We start from the raw sequence: 19312 nt of genomic DNA on the forward strand, positions 1-19312 counted from the left end.
AGGGACAGTCCCGTGAAATCAGGGACAGTTGGGAGCTATGACTGAACCACCCATGGTTTAGGTCCTAGCTTGTACAAATTATTTAAGAGCTTATTATGTGGAACTGTATCAAATGTTTTGCTGAAATCAAGATAGGCCATGTCCACAGCACCACCCTGGTCCAATACATGTGCTGTGCACAAAAAAATTGAATTGGATTAGTCTGACATGATTTGCCCTCAGTAAAGTAAAGCTGCTTTGCGTCCAGCTAGTTGTGTTTTTAAGTGATCTATGATCCTTCTTTTTAGAAGTATTTTCATTCACTTGACTGCAACAAAAAGGAAACTTATGATCACTGAGATGTTAAGTCTTCAAAGTGCAACTATCTGTATCTGAGCACTACAATGTGAAAATGCTATTTAATTCATTTTTTATTGTTCAAAGCAAACTCACCCATCAATGATGTATTTTGTCGAGAAATTACTTTGAAACCCCCCCTACAATTTCTAGCTGCGGCCATCTTGCGTAAGGGCAGATGATTCATGTAACATTTACTTTCTGGGATCCCTCTGCCCTTAGCTCAAGCATGCAGGTAGGAGGGCGTGCTTAGCTGAGAAAGCCTCTCCACCCCTCCTCCAAATGAAAGAAAAAAAAATGCCAATGAAAACTCCTAGGATGTATGAAATAATTTCGGCCTAGGCCAGAAACCAGGAAGTAACTGAAAAAATGTATAACCGCTTCTGGACTGCACCACATACATTTATTGCAGCAGGGCAGTCCTTCAGCACGAAATCACGTACCTGTACGTAATTTTGATTGCCGGGTCTGGGGCGTACGTGCATGCAGCGGACGACCCGCCCCTGAGTCTGGCGGGACCCGCTAATCATTCCCGAGGCAGACAGAATGGCAGTCTGCCTATGTAAACAAGAGGAAGATGGAGATCCTGTGTTTCTCCTAAGCAGGAACACAGATCTCTGTCTTCCCCCAGTCAAAGCACCCCCCCTGCCATAGTTAGCAAGCACCCCAAGGGAACATATTTAACCCTTTGATTACCCCTGATGTTCCCAGCCAGTGTCATTAGTACAGTGACAGTGCATTTTTTTTAGCACTGATCACTGTATTGGTGTCGTCCCCAAAAAGTGTCACTTAGTGTCAGATTTGTCCATGGCAATGTCACAGTCCCGCTAAAAATTACTGACCGCCGCCATTACTAGTAAAAAAAATATAAAATTCCATAAATATATCCCATAGTTTGTAGACGCTGTAACTTTTGAGCAAACCAATCAATATACACCTATTGGGATTTTTTTTACCAAAAATATGTGGCAGAATACATATTTGACTGAATTGATGAAAAAATTAGATTTTTAAAAATAAAATTATTGGATATGTTTTATAGCAGAAAGTAACAAATATTTTATTTTTTTTCGAAATTGTCAGATTTTTTTGTTATTAGTGCAAAAAATAAAAACTGCAGAGGTGATCAAATACCACCAAAAGAAATCTCTATTTGTGGGGAAAAAAAGAACATGAATTTTATTTGGGTACAGCGTCGCACGACCATACAACTGTCAGTTATGCAGTGCTGTATCGCAAAAAAAATGGCCTGGTTATGAGGGGGGGTAAACCTTCCGGAGCTGAAGAGGTTAAAACCAGTAAATATAATATACCTTACTACTGCTAGAAGTATTAGGATTAAAAATAGGTAGCATTGATTTAAAGAGTTTAGTTCCATGGAATATGTTTTCAGTTCTCCCATATGGTCTAGCGGTTAGGATTCCTGGTTTTCACCCAGGCGGCCCGGGTTCGACTCCCGGTATGGGAAAGAATTGTTTTTGTTTTTTTCCAGGCAGATACTGTTTGCAAAAAATTTTCTACCAGACTAAATTACAAAGTTTATAAAGTGGAGCTAAACCCACCAGGTTACCTGCTGAATTTAAAGTGATTGTAAACCCTAGAAACCCCCCCAAAAAAACCTGCAAGACAAATCCATAATGAGCTAGTATGCATAGCATACTAGCTCATTATGAATTACTTACCTTAGATCGAAGCCCCCTGCAGTGGTCCTCGTACCCCGCTCCAGCCAGAGACATCACTCCTGGAGTTACTCGCAGGCTCCGGCGCTGTGATTGTCCGGAGCCGCGATGACGTCACTCATGCGCGCGGGAGCCGCCGGTAATGGCGCATCCACGTCTCAGGGGGCCTGTTTCTCAGTCAGGGAGGAGACGGTCCACACTCAGCTGATCTGCATGATTGCAGATTTGAAGCTGTTTGTGTAGGACTATATAAATTGTCAGTTCACACACAGACAGACAGGGCAACGGACGGGACATCTCTGGAGAGGCTGATGGTGGACCACTTTCACTGAGAACAAGCTATTTGGGTAACCTCATGACTCTATGCCTTTGAATTTACAAGTATCTTTCTAATTCTAGACATACAATATGTACTTACTTTTTATATATCTTTTTCACCTTTTTGTTTTTTTGGGGTGTCCTTTGTCTTGGCAATGCTGACATCAAACAGCCATTTTCTCACTGTATTGGTCCATGGTCTCCTATGCCATCTACATCCCTATCCACCCATCTGCCTGTGAGTGACGTCACCGTTTTACATAGATTTTTCACCTGCTGGGCCTCAGTACACATGGTATTTTGTTGTGTTTACTGGGCTTCCAGACCTCAACAAACTTTTTGGGTGTGAATAGGGGATGTTATTCCCTCACAACTCCTGGCCCCTTCGGTTCCTTATACCAATTTGTAAATTGAAGCAACAGCTCAGTGGATGGGATTTGCAGGGGACTCTACATGACGGTGTCATTCCTCTTTTAATCACTGTGGATACCTAAATGTACATGCAAAATTCTTATGATATATTACATTCCCTGTGAAAATCCCTGATGAAGGAAACAACATTTCATCTCTGAAATGCGTTGGGTCAAGGAAGTTATATAATTTCTTTTGCATTTTTTTTTTGTGTTTATAATTTGTATCCATGGTTATGTGCAATTTGTTATGTCAATGAATATTTCCTATTTTTTTACTATTTCTTGTTGATGTGGTAGTGCCTTCAAAGTCCCACCCCTTGGGGGGTTTCTCTTTTTCAAAGGAACGGCACGTATGTGCCATTGCTTCAGTGTGCATGTGTCGATGACGTCGGCACATGCAGATACAGGGGATATCTCCTAAACCGTGCAGGTTTAGGAGATATCCAGGGTAGCTGTAGCAAAAAGTGGTTGTAAAGGGTTTACAACCACTTTAACCCTTTCATGACTAAGCCTATTTTTGAAATTTGGTGTTTACAAGTTAAAATCCATATTTTTTGCTAGAAAATTACTTAGAACCCCCAAATATTATATATATATATTTTTTTTAGCAGAGAATCTAGAGAATAAAATGGCGATTGTTGCAATATTTTATATCACACGGTATTTGTGCAGCGGTGTTTTAAACGCAAATTTTTGGAAAAGGGACACTTCCATGAATTTTAAAAAATCCAAACAGTAAAGTTACCCCAATTTTTTTGTATAATGTGAAAGATGATGTTACGCCGAGTAAATAGATACCAAACATGTCACGCTTTATAATTGCACGCACTCGTGGAATGGCGACAAACTATGGTAGCTATGAATTTCCATAGGCGACGCTTTAATTTTTTTTTACGGTTACCAAGTTAGAGTTACAGAGGAGGTCCAGGGCTAGAATTATTGCTTTCGCTCTGACAATCGCGGCGATACCTCACATGTGTGATTTGAACACCGTTTACATATGCGTGCGCGACTTCTGTATGCGTTTTCTTCGCTGCGTGAGCTCGTGGGGACGGGGGCGCTTTACAAAATTTTTTTTATTTTTTTTATTTATTTTATTTATTTTTATACTTATAAATTGTGTTTAAAAAAAAAAAAGTTTTTTTTTTTACTTTTATTGCTGTCACAAGGAATGTAAACATCCCTTGTGACAGTAATAGGTGGTGACAGGTACTCTTTATGGAGGGATGGGGGGTCTAAAAGACCCCCCATCCCACCTTTACACTTCAAAGTATTCAGATCTCCGAAAACGGCGATTCTGAATACTGTGTATTTTTTTAAATTCGGCGCCATTGGCAGCCGAGTAAATGGGAAGTGACGTCATGACGATCGCACGGGAGGCCCGGTAAGAGCGGCGGGAGGCGGCGGGAGGGGGGATGTCCCCTCCCGCTCCTCTGGTATAACAGCTGAGCGGCTTTTAGCCGCATCGGTTGTTATATATGGATAGCCCATCGCCCGCTCGAAACAACGGTACCGGGATGATGCCTGCAGCTGCAGGCATCATCCCGGTATAACCCCGGAAAGCCGAGTACGCATATCTGCGTACGGTCGGCGGGAAGGGGTTAAGGCCTGCCTTGAATGTTACCTGTTATGACCCGTACACACGGTCGGACTTTGTTCGGACATTCCGACAACAAAATCCTAGGATTTTTTCCGACGGATGTTGGCTCAAACTTGTCTTGCATACACATGGTCACACAAAGTTGTCGGAAAATCCGATCGTTCTGAACGCGGTGACGTAAAACACGTACGTCGGGACTATAAACGGGGCAGTGGCCAATAGCTTTCATCTCTTTATTTATTCTGAGCATGCGTGGCACTTTGTCCGTCGGATTTGTGTACACACGATCGGAATTTCCGACAACGGATTTTGTTGTCGGAAAATTTTATATCCTGCTCTCAAACTTTGTGTGTCGGAAAATCCGATGGGAAATGTCCAATGGAGCCCACACACGGTCGGAATTTCCGACAACACGCTCCGATCGGACATTTTCCATCGGAAAATCCCACCGTGTGTACGGGGCATTAGGGTCCTTTCACAAGGGGCGGTCCACTCAGCAGCCTCCGATTTGCTCAGCGGGAGATCGCTTTGTTAATCCCTGCTGAGCAGGTAGATGACAGGTCTGTCTCCGCTCACTGTGCTAAGATGGACCTGTCAGAGTCTCGCTTTCCTCTATGGCAGTGGTTCTCAACCTTTCCAATGCTGTGACCCCTTGATAAAATTTCCTAAGTTGTGGGGACCCCTAACAGTAAAATTTTCATAGCATGGGTTTTCAGCACCCAAGGCAAGACAAGTAATTTGCTCCCCTAACCCACGGACATTTAGCACTCCCTGAGTTCCTTCCACTCGTACAGTATTACCCTTATGGTACATTTTAGGATATACCACTCTTTCTCTTTGTTCTCCTTTCTTTCCCTTTTATCTATCTCTATCCTAATTTCTTGTTTTGTTTTTTTACCCCCATCCCTCTCTCTAGCCATCCTTCTTGTTCTTTCTCTTATTCTTTCTCTCCCTTTTTCTTTGTTCCTCCCCCTCTTTTCCTCTCCCTTCCATGTATTCTCTATTTTTTTTCCTTCTCTTGCTCCTTGATGGGGGGTGGGGGGTGGAATGAGTGGCAGTGCTGGTGGGGGGTGGGATCAGTGGCAGTGCTGGGGGGAGTTCTGATGACCCAACTTAGGTGCTCTTGATCAAGGTCATCTGCTGAACTAAGAACTGTAGTGGGGACTTTTAATGGCAACTCTAATCACAGGTAGTGTTACTCTCTGTGTTTCTGGCTTCACTGTGACTCCAGCTCTGTGGTGTCTCGCAGCAGTGACACCTATGCCAAAATCAGGAGATAGGGTCTCCTCCAGCCCCTCCCCCTTTACATTCCTCACCAGTCAGCTGACCTCTAGTCTCTGCCCCCCACCCATGCCGTGAACTGAATAGGCGGCTGCAAAGAGGCTGAGTGGGTGGCACAGGCTCCAGAGACAGCCCTGCTGGGTGGCTGTGAAAAGGCTGGGAGAGCGGTGTGGGCTTCAGGAACAGCCCAGGATTCAGTGGCCCTTGGCAAATCATCATTCGACCCCCAGGTTGAGAACCACTGCTCTATGGGGAGATCAGATTGAAAAGGACCACCTGTCCATTTTAATTTGATCCCACTGTAGATAAGATCTTTAGAACGAAAAGAAAGCAGTTGCCCAAACAGGGACTTGAACCCTGGACCCTCAAATTAAAAGTCTGATGCTCTAGCGACTGAGCTATCTGGGCTCCGGTAAATGTTGGTGGTCACATGACTTACAGCTATACCCCAACACGTTGCTAAATATGAGCCAATAGGATACAGGGAGGGAGTTAATACATGCACAGAATAGCAAATAAATAAGGAATAGTGCTACAATTCACATGAATACTTACCTCTCCGTTTTCAAAACAGATTTCCTGACACCAACATGTCAGCATTAATGCAATATAGCTCCGCCCATATATACATCCACAGGACCTGTTAAAAAGAAAGCTAGAGCAATCTCCCCCATTTTTACATCTTTGAGTTTGATTAGCACATGCAAAATGCCTATGGAGACATCTGCTAAGTGACAGGCTGGTTGGCGCAGTGCACCTGCCTCAGGCGCTACAGGGAAGATTCAGGGACTCATACATCAATGGACCTTGATGGAATGATGGTCCAGGCTTCCATGTCATAAAGTTTGTTTATCACATGTATGCTGCCATGTGGGGAGGGAACAGAGGGATGCTGAGGGGACAGAGGGATGCTGAGGGGAGGCAGCATCTTTTAGTTTGGGGGGAGTGGGGGGTAAGGGGATATGTGCTGGGGAGTGTTTTGGGAGGGGAGAGGATATGTGCTAGTGGGGGATCAGACCCCCCCCAGTAGCACCTGTCTTCTCCCCTGCCAAAGCACTCCCCAGCACATATCCCCTTACCCCCTCTCCCCTCCCAGCACTCCATGTGTGCACCTGTTACCTGCCCCCCTTCCTGGTTTCCGTGTCCCCCTCTGACTGTATACAGTACACAGACCTCAGACCAGCAGGGCTCTCTCACTGAAGTTGTGTCCCTCCTCCGCTCCTCCTCCTGGCTGTGTATACAGGAACATTTGAGCCGAGGGGGAGGAGGAGCCGAGGAGTGTGTGTGCCGATGTCAGTGGAGAGAGAGGGACGGTTGCTCCAGAAAGCTGATCGACGCTGCCGGACCCCGGGCGGCAGATGTCCCGGGTGTCCGGGCTAGCGCATCCTTGTCTGACCAATTATCGGAGCTCAGAACTTGTTGAGGCACTGGGCTCTGGGATTCAGCTGTGCGGGCCTGCATGCGGGAAGAGGGTTGAAAAAAGGAGGGGTGTGGAGGCGCCAACTGTGGTAGCTTGTTTATGCAAAAATAAAAGTTAGTGTAACAATTACACTTACTGGTTCGCAGGGTGGAGATGTTTCTTTGAGATGGAAAGTGTCCTGGGATGTGCTGTTATCTTTTTTCCGGCTCGGATTTCATTCCTTCAGGCGTCTGGGTGTGGAGTCTGTACACAGGCTGAACCGCTGCATCCAGTGCATGGAAAGCTCCACGCTGACCACTCTGGAGCGCGGAAGAGGAAATGACGTCACTGATGCACAGCAAACGTCCAGGCTGGTGTTGGGGATAATGCAGGGATAGTACAGGCTACGCGCTCGGGGCTCACAGCTCCTTCTACTCCAGAGTGGTCAGCATGGAGCTTTCCATGCACTGGATGCAGCGGTTCAGCCTGTGTACAGACTCCACACCCAGACGCCTGAAGGAATGAAATCCAAGCCGGAAACAAGATAACAGCACATCCAGGACACTTTCCATCTCAAAGAAACACCTCCACCCTGCGAACCAGTAAGTGTAATTGTTACACTAACTTTTATTTTTGCATAAACAAGCTACCACAGTTGGCGCCTCCACACCCCTCTATTTTTCAACATTGATTATCAACAGAGGTAATGGACACCCTCTGAGGATGGCTGCCTCCTCATTCTAGAATTTACCTGCCTTATTTTAATGTGCTATTATAGCTACCATTGTACTATTTACCTTAGACATCACATGTTGCGGAGCGCCGGAAACCCCCCCCTTTTGTTTCTATGCGGGAAGAGGGGAAGGGGGTTCGTGCGGGGGGGTGGCTTTTTTGCCACCCCCCCGCAACGTGCCGCCCTAGGCCTGGGCTTTGTTGGCCTAGGCCAAAATACAGCACTGATCACAGCTCCAAGTTGCTTTGGATAAGTCTCTATGAGCTTGCCACATCTTACCACTGGGATTTTTGCCCATTCCAACTTGCAAAACTGCTCCAGCTCCTTCAAGTTGTATGGTTTGTGCTTGTGAACAGCAATCTTTAAGTCTGACCACAGATTTTCTATTGGATTAAGGTCTGGGCTTTGACTAGGTCATTCCAAAACATTTACATGTTTCCCCTTAAACCACTCAAGTGTTGCTTTAGCAGTGTGTTTGCGGTCATTGTCCTGCTGGAAGGTGAACCTCTGTCCTAAGCTCAAATCACATACAGAGTGGTACAGGTTTTGCTCAAGAATATCCCTGTATTTAGCACATCCATCTTTCCCTCAACTCTGACCAGTTTCCCAGTCCCGACTGCTGAAAAACATCCCCACAGCATGATGCTGCCACGACCATGTTTCATTGTGGGGATGGTGTTCTTTGGGTGATGTGATGTGTTGGGTTTGTGCCAGACATAGCGTTTTCTTTGATGGCCAAAAAGTTAAATTTTAGCCTCATCAGACCAGAGCACCTTCCTCCATACATTTTGGGAGTCTTCCACATGCCATTTCGCAAACTCAAAACGTGCCATCTTGTTTTTTGCTGAAAGTAATAGCTTTCTTCTGGCCATTCTGCCATAAAGACCAATTCTATGGAGCGTACAGCTTATTGTCGTCCCATGTACAGATACTCCAGTCTCTGCTGTGGAACTCTGCAACTCCTCCAGGGTTACCTTAGGTCTCGGTGCTGCCTCTCTGATTAATGCCCTCCTTGCCCGGTCCGTGAGTTTTGGTGCGCGGCCGTCTCTTGGCAGGTTTGCTGTTGTGCCATGTTCTTTCCATTTGATTATGATAGATTTGATGGTGCTCCTAGGGATCAAAAAAGATTTGGATATTTTTTATAACCTAACCCTGACTTGTACTTCTCAACAACATTGTCCCTTACTTGTTTGGAGAGTTCCTTGTTCTTCATGGCAGTGTTTGGTTAGTGGTGCCTCTTGCTTAGGTGTTGCAGCCTCTGGGGCCTTTCAAAAAGGTGTGTGTATATGTAATGACAAATCACGTGACACTTAGATTGCACACGGGTGGACATCATTTCACTAATTATGTGACTTCTGAAGGTAATTGGTAGCACCAGAGCTTTTTATGGGCTTCATAACAAAGGGGGTGAATACATACGCACATGCAGTGCTGTGTTTTGGCCTAGGCCAACAAGGCCCAGGCCTAGGGTGGCACTTTGTGGGGGGTGACAAACCCCCCACTCCCACCAAAATGGCACCCGCGCCCTCCTCCCGCACAGCATGGCACATCAGGAGAGTACAGCTTAGGAGTGCAGTGGCGTCGCAGCTGCAGATGGGGCCAGAAAGCAGTTTAAGCAGGAGCCGTCAAGCTGCCCCCATAAAGCCGTGATTCTCTCTCTCTGATTGGCCCTCTGCTGTGGCCAATCATGGGGAGGGAAACAGTGGGTAGGAAGCTGGGCGCGGCGCGGCAAAATCAATTAGAGCCACTCTCTCTTGTCTCCCTTCGGCTGACAGAAAGGGGAGGGGGAGTTTTCTGCTGCTGCCGAGTTCTCTGTTAAATGGAGCAGCAGCGCTGTGACAGGGAGAGGAGAGCTGTGGGTTGTCTGTATATCTCCCTGCTCGCCTCTCCCTCCCCCTCCCCTTTCTGTCAGCCGAATGGAGAAGAGAGAGTGGCTCTAATTGGTTTTGCCGCGCCGCTGCCCAGCTTCCTGCCCGCTGTTTCCCTCCCCATGATTGGCCACAGCAGAGGGCCAATCAGAAGACTCTGGGGGCGTCATGGGAAAAGTAATCCCTGAAGAGTAGCGGCCCCTGTGTGTGTGAGGGGAGGGGGGTAACAGAAGGAGAAAAAGAGAGTACTGTGCTGGGGGAAGCCAGATAGGGAGCCACACTGTACCCCTGTACCCGCACCACCAGAGCCACGCTGCACCCGCACCACCAGAGAGCCACGCTGCACCCGCACCACCAGAGAGCCACGCTGTACACGCACCACCAGAGAGCCATGCTGTACCCGCACCACCAGAGAGAGAGAGACACGTTGTTCCCGCACCACCAGAGAGGGAGCCACGCTGTACCCGCACCACCACAGAGAGAGCCACGCTGTTCCTGCACCACCAGAGAGGGAGCCACGCTGTACCCGCACCACCAGAGAGGGAGCCACGCTGTACCCGCACCACCAGAGAGGGAGCCACGTTGTTCTCGCACCACCAGAGAGATAGCCACGCTGTACCCGCACCACCAGACAGAGAGCCACGCTGTTCCTGCACCACCAGAGAGCCACATTGCTCCCGCACCACCAGAGAGAGAGCCACGCTGTTCCTGCACCACCAGAGAGCCATGCTGTACCCGCACCACCAGAGGGGGAGAAAGATGAAGCCACTGCCAGGATAGAGACATGCTACACTACTGACTAGAGTTGGCCTGGGCAACCACGAGTGAGCAAACGTCCAGCCGGAGGGATCACTGTTGCAGTTTCACCAGGTCTGGTAAGAGAGCCTGTTGGCCATTATCCATTACTGTTCCCAGGAACTGAGCAATTAGGAAGTGCCTAACCTGATGTCCTCTAGGCCAACCCTAGTGACGCCACTGTCCCGGAGCCCACAACAAGTTCCAGCACTGAGTTTCGGTATATGGCCAGACAGGGATGCGCCAGTGTGGGCACCCAGGACATCTGCCGCCCGGAGTCCCACAAGCGGCGATGGGCTTTCCGTAGCAGCCGACACCTCTCTCCCCACTGTCAGCCACACACACTCAGTACACAGCCAGGAGGAGGAGGAGCCACAGAGGAGGGACACGACTTCAGTGCAAGAGCCTCCGAAAGCACCCAGTACATATCCCCTTACCTCCCAAATGCAAAGATGCCATATTGCTCACTGTCCTTCTCCTGCGGCGTCCCTCTGTCCTCTTCTGGTGGCATCCCTCTGTCCTCCCATGAAGATGACAGGGCGGATCTTAAAAAGGAAGGGGTGGGGCCTTGACAGGAAGGGGTGGGTCATAGTTAAATTAGGGGGTGCGCAAGCTTAGTCAGGCCTAGGGCAGCACAAAACCTAAATACACCACTGCACACATGCCAATTATCATTTTTTTATTTCTGAAAAATAGTTTTATGTATATATTTTTCGAATTTTACTTCACCAACTTAGACTATTGTGTTCTGATCCATCACATATAATTCAGAAAACAAAAAAAATTGAACTAAAGGCTGTAATGTAAAAAAACTGGTTAAAAGCCAAGAGGGTGAATACTTTTGCAAGGCACTGTACATCAGTATCACCAGCAAAGCAGCTTCATTATTATTTTGACATTTCATCAATTGCCGCGTCACAAATGTTAATTCTAGATTATGAATAGTAGTTTACAAGATCAAACTCTTCCGGCTTGTTCCTTGATTACGAGCATGTGTGTTTGTACTTTAAACTTTTGTGTGACAAATTTCTGTACTGACCATCCGAAAATCAGATGTTGAGTTCACATCAGACAAAAATTTTATAGCCTGCACATCCAGCTTTTGTCTGATGTAAAAGTCAAATCGAACAATCCGAAGATCCACAGACAGCTTGTCTTCAGACTTTTCCCTTCTGATTTTCGTACCGTGTGTACGAGGCCTTACACTTTTGAAGGCTCTGGAACACCAGGAACATGTATATGCCCAAAAAATTACCCCATTTTGGAAAGCTAATACCCCAATGTATATTCTATGAGGCATAATGAGTCTTTTGAATAGGGATGAGCTTCACTCGAACATCGGCTGTTCGCCAGTTCGCTCAACAGCGAACAATTTGGGGTGTTCACGCCAAATTCGAAAGCCGCGGAACACCCTTTAAAAGTCTATGGGAGAAATCAAAAGTGCTAATTTTAAAGGCTTATATGCAAGTTATTGTCATAAAAAGTGTTTGGGGACCTGGGTCCTGCCCCAGGGGACATGGATCAAGGCAAAAAAAGTTTTTAAAACGGCCGTTTTTTCAGGAGCAGTGATTTTAATAATGCTTAAAGTGAAACAATAAAAGTGTAATATTCCTTTAAATTTCATACCTGGGGGGTGTCTATAGTATGCCTGTAAAGGGGCACATGTTTCCCGTGTTTAGAACAGTCTGACAGCAAAATGACATTTCAAAGGAAAAAAAGTCATTTAAAACTACTCGCGGCTATTAATGAATTGCCGGTCCGACAATACACATAAAAGTTCATTAATAAAAATGGCATGGGAATCCCCCACAGGGGAACCCCGAACCAAAATTAAAAAAAAAAATGATGTGGGGGGGTCCCCCTAAATTCCATACCAGGCCCTTCAGGTCTGGTATGGATATTAAGGGGAACCCCGGCCAAAATTTTTTTTTGAAATGGCGTGGGGTCCCCCTCAAAATCTATACTAGACCCTTCAGGTCTGGTATGGATTTTAAGGGGAACCCCGTGCCAAAAAAAAAAAAATGGCGTGGGGTCTCCCCAAAAATCCATGCCAGACCCTTATCCGAGCACGCAACCTGGCAGGCCGCAGGAAAAGAGGGGGGGACGAGGGAGTGCCCCCCCTGAACCGTACCAGGCCACATGCCCTCAACATTGGGATGGTGCTTTGGGGTAGCCCCCTAAATCACCTTGTCCCCATGTTGATGGGGAGAAGGGCCTCATCCCCACAACCCTTGCCCAGTAGTTGTGGGGGTCTGCGGGCGGGGGGCTTATCAGAATCTGGAAGCCCCCTTTAAGGGGACCCCCAGATCCCGACCCTCCCCCCTGTGTGAAATGGTAAGGGGGTACAAACGTACCCCTACCATTTCACAAAAAAAGTGTCAAAAATGTTAAAAATGACAAGAGACAGTTTTTGACAATTCCTTTATTTAAATGCTTCTTCTTTGTTCTGTCTTCTATCTTCCTTCGGTTTCTTCCTCCATCTTCTTCTTCTTCTTCTTCTGGTTCTTCTTGTTCTTCCTCCGGTGTTCTCATCTGGCATCTTCCTCCGTGGCGCCGGCATCTTCTTCCCTTCGTCTTCTCGGGCTGCTTCGCATCCAGCATGATGGGAGGCTCCGGCTGTGTGACGCTTCTCCTCTTCTGCCGGTTCTTAAATAATGGAGGGCGGGGCCACCTGGTGACCCCGCCCCCCTCTGACGCACAGGGACTTGACAGGGACTTCCCTGTGGCATTCCCCGTGAAGTCAGGGGGGGGCGGGGTCACCCGCCCTTCGTTAATTAAGAACCGTCAAAGGAGGAGAAGCGTCACACAGCGGGGGCCTCCCGTCCAATCGTGGATGCGGAGCGGCCCGAGGAAAGAAGATGAAGTGAAGAAGGTGCCCCTGAGGAAGATGCCAGATGAGAAGACCGGATGAAGAACCAGAAGAACAAGAAAAAACAGAAGAACCAGAAGAAGATGTAAGAAGAAACTGAAGGAAGATAGAAGACAGAAGACTGTCTCTTGTCATTTTTAAAATTTTTGACACTTTTTTTGTGAAATGGTAGGGGTACTTTTGTACACAGGGGGAGGGCTGGGATCTGGGGGTCCCCTTGTTAAAGGAGGCTTCCAGATTCCGATAAGGCCACCGCCCGCAGACCCCCACAACCCAGTGGTGTATTTAGGTTTTGTGCTGCCCTAGGCCTGACTAAGCTCGCGCACCCCCTAATTTAAATATGACCCACCCCTTCCTGTCAAGGCCACACCTCTTCCTTTTTAAGATCCGCCCTGTCATCTTCATGGGAAGAGGACAGAGGGAAACTACAGGAGGAGGACAGAGAGGGATGCCGCATTTTTTCATTTAGGGGGTAAGGGGATATGTGCTGGGTGCTTTGGGAGGGGAGGATCAGACCCCCCCCACTAGCACATATCCTCTCCCCTCTCAAAGCACCCAGCACATATCCCATTACCCCCCCTCCCCTCATCTATGTGTGCATCTGTTATCTACCCCCCTTCCAGGTTACTGTGTCCCCCTCCACTGTAAACTATACACAGACCTCAGGCCGGCAGCGTGGCTTTTGCACTGAAGTCGTGTCCCTCCTCTGTGGCTCCTCCTCCTCCTGACTGTGTACACTAGAACATTAGAGCCGAGAAGGAGGAGGAGCTGAGGAGTGTGTGTGGCTGACAGTGGGGAGAGAGGTGGTGGCTGCTACGAAAAGCTGATCGGCGCTTGTGGGACCCTGGGTGGCAGATGTCCTAGGTGCCCACGCTAGTGCACCCTGTATGGCCACTTACCGAAGCTCAGTGCCGGAACTTGTTGTGGGCTCCAGGACAGTGGCGTCACTAGGTTTGGTGTCACCTGGTGCGGTAAAAATTGTGGTCCCCCCCCTTAATTTTCGGACTGGAGGCCCAGCGTTGGAGCTCATTTTGGCGGTCAATAAGGCCTAGAGGATATCAGGTTAGACCCTTCCTAATGGCTCAGTCCCTGGGAACAGTAATGGATAATGGCCAACAGGCTCTCTTACCAGACCCGGTGAAACTGCAACAGTGATCCCTCTGGCTGGACGTTCGCTCACTCTGGGTTGCCCAGGCTGACTCTAATCAGTAGTGTAGCATGTCTGTACCCCGGCAGTGGCTTCATCTTTCTCCCCCTCTGGTGGTGCAGATACAGCGTGGCTCTCTCTTTGGTGGTGCAGGAAAAGCGTGGCTCTCTCTGGTGGTGTGGCTCCCTGTCTGGTGGTGCAGGTACAGCGTGGCTCTCTCTTTGGTGGTGCGGGAAAAGCGTGGCTCTCTCTGGTGGCGTGGCTCCCTGTCTGGTGGTGCAGGTACAGCGTGGCTCTCTGTTGGTGCAGGAACAGCGTGGCTCTCTCTATGGTGGTGCGGATACAGTGTGGCTCTCTCTATGTTGGTGTGAGTACAGCGTGGCTCTCTGGTGGTGCAGGTACAGTGTGGCTCCCTCTCTGGTGGTGCGGGAACAATGTGGCTTTCTTTCTGGTGGTTTGGGTACAGCGTGGCTCTCTGGTGGTGCGGGTACAGCGTGGCTCTCTCTGGTGGTGCGGGTACAGCGTGGCTCTCTCTGGTGGTGCGGGTACAGCGTGGCTCTCTCTGGTGGTGCAGGTACAGTGTGGTTCTCTCTGGTGGTGTGGGTACAGCATGGCTCTGGTGGTGCAGGTACAGTGTGGTTCTCTCCGGTGGTGCATGTACAGCGTGGCTCTGGTGGTGCGGGTACAGTGTGGTTCTCTCTGGTGGTGCGGGTACAGCATGGCTCTCTGGTGGTGTGGGTACAGCGTGGCTCTGGTGGTGCGGGTACAGCGTGGCTCTTTGGTGGTGCGGGTACAGCGTGGCTCTCTGGTGGTGCGGGTACAGCGTGGCTCTCTGGTGGTGCGGGTACAGCGTGGCTCTCTGGTGGTGCAGGTACAGCGTGGCTCTGGTGGTGCGGGTACAGCGTGGCTCTGGTGGTGCAGGTGCAGCGTGGCTCTCTGGTGGTGCGGGTACAGCGTGGCTCTGGTGGTGCGGGTACAGCGTGGCTCTCTGGTGGTGCGGGTACAGCGTGGCTCTCTGGTGGTGCGGGTACAGCGTGGCTCTGGTGGTGCGGGTACAGCGTGGCTCTCTGGTGGTGCGGGTACAGCGTGGCTCCCTCTCTGGCTTCCCCCAGCACAGTACTCTTTTTCTCCTCCTGTAACACCCCCCAGCAGAGTGCATGCATGCTGGGGGCTGTAGCATGTTTGTGGACACACAGGGGCCGCCACTCTTCAGGGACTACTTTTCCCATGATGCTCCCAGAGTCTTCTGATTGGTCCTCTGCTGTGGCCAATTATGGGGAGGGAAACAGCGGTCAGGAAGCTGGGCGGCGGCGCAGGGAAACCAATTAGAGCCGCGCTCTCTCTCTTCTCTCTTCGGCTGACAGAAAGAGGAGGGGGAGGCGAGCGGGGGAGATACACAGACAGCCCGCATCTCTCCTCTCCCTGTCACAGCGCTGCTGCTCCATTTACCAGAGAACTCCCCCGCTCCCCCCCCCTCCCCTTTCTGTCAGCTGAAGAGAGAGAGAGCGGCTCTAATTGGTTTCCCTGCGCCGCCGCCCAGCTTCCTCCCCGCTGTTTCCCTCCCCATAATTGGCCACAGCAGAGGGCCATTCAGAAAGAGAAGCAAGGCTTCACAGGGGCGGCTTGACGGCTTTCTGGCTCCCTCCGCACACGCGATGCCACTCCTAAGCTGTATTCCTGGTGGCCCTGTTGTGCGGGAAGAGGGCGCAGGTGCCGTTCTCGGGGGGCGGCCTTTTTCCGCCCCCCCCGCAAAGTGCCGCCCTAGGCCTAGGCCAAAACACAGCACTGCCACAACCACCGGGCAAGGGTTGTGGGGATGAGGCCCTTGTTGCCATCAACATGGGGACAAGGTGTTTTGGGGGCTACCCCAAAGCACCCTCCCAATGTTGAGGGCATGTGGCCTGGTATGGTTCTCTCGTCCCCCCTCTTTTTCCTGCGGCCTGCCAGGTTGCGTGCTCGGATAAAGGTCTGGTATGGATTTTTAGGGAGACCCCACGCCTTTTTTTTTTTAAATTTTGGCCGGGGTTCCACTTACTATCCATACCAGACCTGAAGGGCCTGGTTTGGAATTTAGGGGGACCCCCCACGTCATTTTTTTTTTTAAATTTTGGTTCAGGGTTCCCCTGTAGGGAATTCCCATGCCGTTTTTATCAATGAACTTCTATGTGTATTGTCGGACCGGCAATTCATTAATAGCCGTGAGTAGTTTTAAATGACTTTTTTTCCTTTGAAATGTCATTTTTCTGTCAGACTGTTCTAAACACGGGAAACATGCGCCCCTTTACAGGCATACTATAGACACCCCCCAGGTACGAAATTTAAAGGAATATTACACTTTATTGTTTCACTTTAAGCATTATTAAAATCACTGCTCCCGAAAAAACTGCCGTTTTTAAAACTTTTTTTTGCATTGATCCATGTCTCCTGGGGCAGGACCCAGGTCCCCAAACACTTTTTATGACAATAACTTGCATATAAGCCTTTAAAATTAGCACTTTTGGTTATTCATGTTCGTGTCCCATAGACTCTAACGGTGTTCGCGTGTTCGAACAAATTTTTTGCCTGTTCGCATGTTCTGGTGCTTTTGGAAAATGTGGAAAGAAAATGAAAACGCTTTTTTTTACACAAAGATGTCAATTTATACAATATTTCAAACACATAGCATGTACATAGCAAAAATTACATAGCATGTACATAGAAAAATATATTCTGCTCCTCCTCCTGAGTATAGCGATACCACATGTGTGAGACTTTTACACAGCCAGGCCACATACAGAGGCCCAACATGCAGGGAGCACCGTCAGGTGTTCTAGGGGCATAAATTTCAAATTTAATTTGACCACCTATTACACTATTGTGAGGCACTGTAGTGGCACTGATGGGCACTGTATTGGCATGGATGTGGCATGGATGAGAACATGATGTGGCATTGATGAGGCATGGATGAGCATGAATAAGGCATAAATGAGCCATGGAGGGGGATGGAAGACCATGGATGGGGATGGCTGAGCCAAGAATGTGGATGGATGAGCCATGAATGGGGATAGATGAGCCGTGAATGAGTATAGATGGGGATGACTCAGCATGGATGGGATAACTGAACATGGATGGGGATGGCTGAGCATGGATGGAGATGACTGAGCATGGATGGGGATGTCTGAGTATGAATGGGGATGTCTGAGTATGGATGGGATGTGTGAGTATGGATGGGATGGCTAAGTATCACTGAGTATGAATGGCATGGCTGAGTATGAATGGCATGGCTAAGTATGGATGAGATGGCTGATTATGGATGGCATGGCTGAGTACGGCTAAGTATGGACAGCATGATTGAGTATTGATGACATGGCTGAGTATGGATGGGATGGCTGAGTATGGATGGGATGGCTGTGAGTATGGATGAGGCAGGAATGGGCACAGAGCAAGGCTGTGGGCTGGATCTGCAGTGCCCACAGCGCTGCTGCACCTGATCTCTCCCCCTCTCACACTGTATCGATCGGTACAGAGAGTCGAGAGCTAAGCCGGGCATGCGCCGGCTTGTTTACAAATGATCGTCGCAAAAGGCCGCTGTCATTGGCCATTTACCATGATCCGCAATGCGCCAGCTCCTTCTGACCTGGCGGTCACTGATATTCCTGGGTGGGCGCGCGGGAACGCGATTCTGGGAGGACATCATAGTACGCCCTGCCAGAGTTATTGAGCCGCACTGTAGCTGTCATTCGGCTATAGCGCGGTTGTTAACTGGTTAAGCCACAGGACAGCCCAGGTGCCTGTTCCTTCAGAGTGCATGCGCCAGTGATGTAGACGGCTGCATCTACAGTAAATTTCTCCAAAACAATGCATGTTTAGGTGATATTTACAGGCCTTATAAGGCCTCTTTCACACGGACTGTCCATTCAGGTCCGCCTGTCAGTTTTTTAGGCGGACCTGAACGGACACTCCATGGAGGTCTATGGAGTGTCGGATGTCAGCGGTGACATGTCCGCTGACATCCGACCCGCTCTGATCCGAAAAAATGTAACGGAGGAAAAACCTACTTTTCCATCCGTGATTGGATTGGGTGACGACGGACTCTACGGTCCATCCTCACCTGATCCCCCATAGGGGAGAGCAGCGTTCTGACAGGTCCGTCGCTGCACAGTGTGCAGCGACGGACCTGTCATCTTCCTGCTCAGCTGGGATCGGCGGAGCGATCCCCGCTGAGCAAGTGGATGTTCGCGGGGCGGATCATCACTGATCCACCCCATATGAAAGAGCCCTAAGTAGGCCTTATTATAAGTACAAATTATGCATGAGAGTTCACTCCCACTGTAGATAAGATCTTTAGAAAGATAAAAACAGCAGACGCCCGAACAGGGACTTGAACCCTGGACCCTCAGATTAAAAGTCTGATGCTCTACCGACTGAGCTATCCGGGCTTCATAAGAGTATTTCAGTCACATGACTAATACTGAAACTCCACCTCTTTGCCAAATATGAGTTAGTAAGGCAATAGAGAGGGAAGTAGACAAACCAGGAATAAATAGAAAAAATGAAATACAAGAGAAGCCTATAACATAAAGTGCTATTATGCACTTATTTATGTATTTGTGCTAACAGCACAAATACAGTATATCATATCACAGAGATAGGTTGAAAAATTTGGTTTAGCATTTTTCATGTAGAGACGAAGCACCATAACTCAACATGAAAATTCTTGCAGAGAAGAGTATGGGCCCTGGCCAAACCTTCCTTTTTTTGAGCTATCATCAAGAAGTGACAAAAATGGGTGTTGTTGGTGCCCAAACACTGTAAACTCAATAGAAAAAACATGCAGAGCACAGGTGGACTGGACTCTGCTTCAACAAATATTCACAAAATACTCGCCATGTTTA

At 48.7% G+C, this 19312-nt stretch overlaps 2 non-coding genes across 2 annotated transcripts; one reads left to right on the plus strand and one right to left on the minus strand.

Moving 5' to 3' along the window:
- The first annotated feature begins 1732 nt into the window (after nt 1–1732).
- TRNAE-UUC (transfer RNA glutamic acid (anticodon UUC)) lies at nt 1733–1804 on the plus strand. Its single transcript has one exon. It is a non-coding gene; the product is annotated as a tRNA-Glu (tRNA).
- A 16979-nt stretch (nt 1805–18783) lies between these two features.
- Nucleotides 18784–18856, minus strand: TRNAK-UUU (transfer RNA lysine (anticodon UUU)). The gene has a single exon. It is a non-coding gene; the product is annotated as a tRNA-Lys (tRNA).
- Nucleotides 18857–19312: the final 456 nt, after the last annotated feature.

Source organism: Aquarana catesbeiana, linkage group LG03 (assembly GCF_042186555.1).
Source record: "Aquarana catesbeiana isolate 2022-GZ linkage group LG03, ASM4218655v1, whole genome shotgun sequence".
Taxonomy (NCBI): domain Eukaryota; kingdom Metazoa; phylum Chordata; class Amphibia; order Anura; family Ranidae; genus Aquarana; species Aquarana catesbeiana.